Source organism: Odontomachus brunneus, unplaced genomic scaffold (genome assembly GCF_010583005.1).
Source record: "Odontomachus brunneus isolate Ranch 3 - 2012 unplaced genomic scaffold, Obru_v1 Obru_scaffold_391, whole genome shotgun sequence".
NCBI lineage: Eukaryota > Metazoa > Arthropoda > Insecta > Hymenoptera > Formicidae > Odontomachus > Odontomachus brunneus.
Window position 1 is genome coordinate 32,432 of NW_022639841.1, and position 6,083 is coordinate 38,514.

The following is a 6,083-nucleotide window of genomic DNA, read 5'->3' on the forward strand; positions in this document are numbered from 1 at the left end:
ATCAAGTTTATATAGGAGAAACCGGGAGGAAGATCAGTACGCGAATCAAGGAACACCAGCGATGTACCAAGTATGGTCACTTTACTCAATCAGCCCTAGCTGAACACTGGATGGAGACTGGACACTCCGTACAATATGAAAAAGCCACCAGATTGGCTCCCTCACAGAGTTATTTTGCCAGAAAACATCGTGAAGGTCTAGAAATTTTAAAACATCCTAACAACCTCAACCGAGACAAAGGTATGCAAGTAAACTCTATTTGGCATACTGCCCTCCCGGTTTTTAATTGACCAGCTGATCAATTAAAATACGCTGATTGGCTGGATCCAAGCCTCGTCCCCTACTCCCTAAACACCATCTACACAAAGGGGGGGAGGGGGACATATAAGGACTACCTTTACCGAAGGGAGCTCAGTATCAGGGTTCTCAGCCCTGATGGTGCAAACTGCAACGTTTGCGAAACGTCGGCATATCGCTGATTCAAGACACGGCTCCATTCCGGAAGCTATATCTAGACGGTTTAGAAGTTCTTGAATTCTTACTGCATAATGAGGTCCTACTCCATCTTGCTGGAACCATACGTGTTGCATGTTTGCGTCAAATAAATTTTCAATTTCAGGTATAATATTATCTCGCAATAAGTTTTCATACTTTTCAGCATTCAAATTACCATTTATAAAAAATGGGCCAATAATACTGCGACTACAGATTCCTGCCCAGACATTCAATTTTTGTGGATACTGTGTGCGAAGATTACTCATCCAATGTGGATTGTCATCACTCCAATATCTATAATTGTGACGATTAACAACACCGTTTATTTCAAATGTGGCTTCGTCAGAAAAATCAACAAAATTTAAAAAATTTGCTTCATTACTTCGATGCATCATTTCTTCTCAAAATTAAATTCTTCTATCACAATCGTCTTCCATAAGTTCTTAAGATCATAATTTTATAAGCATGATATCTCTGCCTTTTTAAAATGCTTCTGCTGTAATTGATATTATGGGCTTGCGCTGCTCTTGGCACAAATAAATGAGGATTTTCTTGAAATGATTGCAAAACATCCAAACTATTATCATCATTTGTTGCGGAGGTCGGTCTTTAACTGTTTCTGTTTTGTGAAAACGTATCACTGTCTTCTGAACGGTGGATTTAGAAATAGAATTGCGATCAGGATATGTAGCATTTAATAGATCAGCTACTTCTTGATATGATCTAATGCAGTCTCCAAATCCTCGATAAATAAGCAGCATTATTTTTTCTTTTTCGATCAACATTTTCGAAAAAGAAATTTGAAATTGTAATTGGAAAAAGAAAGAGAAAAGACAGAGTGAGATACGAGAGAGCGCGACTCGTTTTTAAAATACAAAGGTCGAGAAGCGTTATCGTGAAGGGCGGGTATGCGCGAGTTTCGACTGAGTACGTGTGATATTACGTAGTGAATGAATAACCACGTTCGATGAGAGCGAATGAACAACTAGGTTGGGAGCCTAAAAAACATAAACACAGGAGAAAAACAAGAATAACTTGTTTTTCGTGTCTCGAGCAAGACGATATGATCAGCTTAGTTGTTCATTCGCTTTCATCGAACGCGGTTATTAATTCATGACGTAATATCACACGTACTCAGTCGAAACTCGCGCATACCCGCGCTTCACGATAACGCTTCTCGATCTTTGTATTTTAAAAACGAGTCGTGCTCTCTCGCATCTTACTCTTTGTCTCTTCTTTTTCTTTTTCCAACTACAATTTCAAATTTCTTTTTTAAAAATGTTAACGATAAAGAAAAGATAATGTTGTTTCTTTATAGAAAATTTGGAGACCATATTAGATCATACAAAGAAGTAACTGATCTACACATTCAATGCTGCATATCTTGATCGCAATTTTATTTCTAAATCCACCGTTCAGAAGACAATGATACGTTTTTACGAAACAGAAACAGTTATAGACCAAAATCCTTTCAACCCTCATAACTTTAAATATGCCTAATAAAAAAATACTTTATTATAGGTTTTTGGAAAGCTCTTGAAATAAGCTACAAGAATATATAATAAAAAGCGGGGGGTCCAATTTAAAAAAATTAATTTGACCTTCGTATGACCTTCGTCCTTCACCCAAAGTCAAATTTTTGGCGATCATTAGGTACATTTTATTAAACTCTATAACTTTGCTACTTACATATTTTTCGCTACCGTTGATCCTTTTCGAGATATTTGACTGTTTCCGGACTTTTTGCCAACCCTGTATATTATTTAAATATATTTATTGTGAGTAGTATATGTACAGCTTCCGTGAGACAGGGCGTGGCCTATTTTTCGGTGGTGGGGGTAAAAGCTGGCGCCGGTGTGTCAGGGGTAGGGGAAAGGGGACCAGGGGGTTAGATTGGGGTCAGTCGAGAATGGGGGAGGGTCCCAAAAATGGAATGGTGGGGGGAATTTTGCAGGTATGGTGGAGGGGGGTAAAATGTGGAATAAAAATTTTTAATATTGGGAGTGAGGGTGGCCGATGTGTCGCCCTCACTATAAATCGGGTGGGATTATTCAGGGTGATTTTTATGTATATTATTTTATTTCTTTTTATTGCATTCTTTTCTTACGTCGTATAAACTTCGTCTCTTGCGGCATGAGCGTTATCTGGAAGTTCCGAGTCTCGACTAATGAGTGAGTCGAGAAGGAGTAGGCGACGATGGAGGAGCTAGGGGAAGGGGGTAGGGGGTAGTCGTCGGTTGCTGACGTATAAGGGTGAGGGAAATTTATGTTATTGGTTCGATTATTGACCAGCTATGGATATTCACGGGGATTGTTTTTAACCCCTGAGGGTCTCCCCCCGCCTCGTCACCTACGTCGAGAATATGTGAATGCTAGGTATGACCTGGAAAATTTAGGCGAAAAGGGCCTTACTGAACGTTAGGCGAAGGTGGGGAGCTAGTGGGAGAGGGTAGTCGTCATATGTCTCGGCATGAGGAGTAAGGAAGATCTATTGGTTCGCCTAGCGGTCAGCTATGGTTATTCGCGGGGATTGGTTCTTTTCCGCAGCGCTCCCCGCATCGTCGCTTACATCGAAAAGAGTTGAGGGGTGGGAGACGTTACCGGAAAATTATGACGAAAAGATGTTTCCTGAAAGTTAGAAGAGCGAGAGAGAGAGATAGAGAGAGAGGCGAGAATAGGTCTGGACAGCTATGGGTATGCGGTGTTTGCTCTCGGCTCCTTTGATTCTTACGTTGAGCTGTGGGGGGAGGGGAGGAAGAGTATTATCCACGCGTGTGTCAGCATCGTGGAAATTTCTGAAGTTTATCGAAGAATATAGGTGTGGATAAAAGAAGAAGACGCTTTTGAGGAAAAAGAAGAAATAAACATGTTACAGGATAAAATCTGCTATTTATTTATAATTACATATGAGGGTTCACAATATTATGAATTTGATGCGAGTTGCATCGCTTGATTTTTTATTATTCTTCGTACAATTTCGTGGAGATTAAACGAAGTTAGCTCCAGAAAGAGAATGTCAAAGTACACGTCCAGAAAATCAAAGTTCAGTAACTGCCGCTGGACATTTTTCTCGATCTCCTCGAGATTATTACAGAGCGTGTTTTTCACCATGTCCTCATCTAAATAGCGGTTGGGTAAATGTAGTTCGATTTCCGCAATGAGAAATTCGACGCAATTGTTGACGAGATTAGTTAGCGAATATAGCTGTTTTCGCCGCGCGTCGATGCAACTCGCAATACTTTGCAGGCCTTCGAACGTGATTTTCTGCATCCTATCGACGGCGAATAGGTCTTGCATTTCTTCTTCGGTGGCTCCGTCGCTGTCGCGGAATCCGCCGTTGTGGCTTTCTCTTCTCCCGCTTCGCGATTACGCGTTACCATTATTGCTCTTGAGCCGTAAGTGGTGGTGAAATAAATACTCGCGTTCTTTAGGATCAAGGATTGTGGCGTAATTTTATCAACCCCGCGTAAGTAAACATGCACGAAGTCAAATTCCTCTTGAAACTTCTGCTTCGAGTTCGAGGTAGATATAATCCGTCGAATTTCCGATTAGTTTTATCGTCGCTTCGTACCTTCCTGCGTCGTTTGCTTGCAGTCCCACTTGCACCTTTTTCGTATCCGAATTGTTTAAAGTGTATGTTGTAGACAGTAACATGTTACCCTTTCGATTAAAGTTTCGACCGCTTGTGATGTCACTGCGGGTGTTATTACGCCCGTCCTTCTCGATATTCTGCTTAGCGGCCATTATATTTCTCACGACACTCACTCCTCGAATAGCCCGTGAATAATTTTAACAAACGCCGACTTTTCGTAACAGCGAAACGTGACTATCGGAGCACTACCGACGGTATGAAACTCGCGAGCGATCAAGAGCGGTTTTATAGGGTCGCAAGAGTGCGAAAAATGCCTAGAGGGAGGTAGTATACGCGTACCAAAAATATTTATTTAATAACATTTTTCAGTTACGCTTCTCTGGCGCGCTTTTCTAACGTAAGGGCGAATGCAAGGGGGAAGGGGCTTTAAGCGCACAAATTTATGACGAACAACGATAATATTTTATACCTGATATTCTGCCTACTTTGAATGTTAGTAATCACCACGTCGCTTCTCTCAGGCTTATTTTCATCTTACCGCATTTTCTTTTTTCTTAAACGCAATGGTTGCCGTAACCGGCGGCAATATTCTAACGCTTCTAAACTCTCCTTTTTTTTTTGTATGTTTAGGCGCTCGCATTTTTGTCTCAGGTTTTCGCACGTAGCTGATTGTTTTGTCATGTTTTTCGGGTTCCGGGTTTGAAAAAAAAAAAAGCGAATCTGGCAGGTGAGCGTGCAGACACCGTGCAGCCCCCCGAGCTCGTGTTGTCTGAGGCGAAAGACACGCGCCAAAAAAAAACAAGTATTTACGCGTTCTAATGAACCGGCGCGTATAAAAAAGGTGCGAGATATAAACAGGCGTATTTGGAATATGCCGCGAATTAGCAGGCTATTGTAATAGCCGGCACAAGCGAAAAAATAATCAGCGGTATTTCAGCCGGCGTCTTCTGAGTCAGCGCGAGGATTGCCCCAAAGATACGATCGGAATTCCCTTTTTAACAAAAAGAGCGATTTTCCTAGAGGAAGCACACCGTTATATACCCGTATCATTCTTTTGTCGGCAAATGGTCGCGCATTCTCACACATCCGGTAGAAAAAACAACTTTGAAAACGCTTAATCCGTCAGGTCTTACTATTTACCTCAATATTTACCGAGTGTGTTTTTCGACGATAAACCCTAATAATTTAAAAAATCCTTCTTTCCTGGGAGAAGCGTTTTGTCCTAGGAGAGAGAGAGAGGAGTTAGATTTTGAGGGTATATATGCGAGGAGAAAACTCCGGTTTCGCATTTTCCGTCAGTTTTCTGCCGTGAGTCCCCGATACAATGTCGCGAGTAGGTACGTTAGTGCGCGAGTTCATTGTTACGGCTTCAAACGCCGCGAATATCAATAGCGTTCGATATTTGACGCGTATTTCCGTCGATGACGCGGAAAATTATAACATATTTTATTCTTTTGCATGCGCTTGTAGCAGTACGCTGCTAGCGCTTTTGTGAAAGTGTGAAAAATTTCAGGGTGATCCGAAATTAGCAGAAATAATCCGTGAAATTCTAATATTTCGACGGGATTTTGAAGAGAACGTCGAGGACGTGTGGGGTATTATCGCCGACGCGATATCCTACAACGGGTAAGTTAAAACATATCAATTTTATAACGAAAACTAAAACTAAGTAATTTACGCGAATTTTTAGAATAATTATTGATTTTATTGATTTATAAGAGCGAGTCTCGTAGCCGTCGGTAGCAGTGGCGAGGAGGCGCTTGAACTTCTTCCACGGGGTCGTAAACGCCTCGCGGAGGAACCAGCTTACCCGAGTCAGGCAATTTCGCGTAAGTACAAATCGGGGGAGAGAGGATTTAAAGCAGTTTATCGGGTAAATTATTTAACACCAAAATAATTTTTAGGTCGTAATAATGCTCAGTCACCGGAAGCCGACTTATGGGATTTCGATAGCATCTGCAGCGTGGAAACGCTTGTGAACGAGCCCGTCGTCGTCG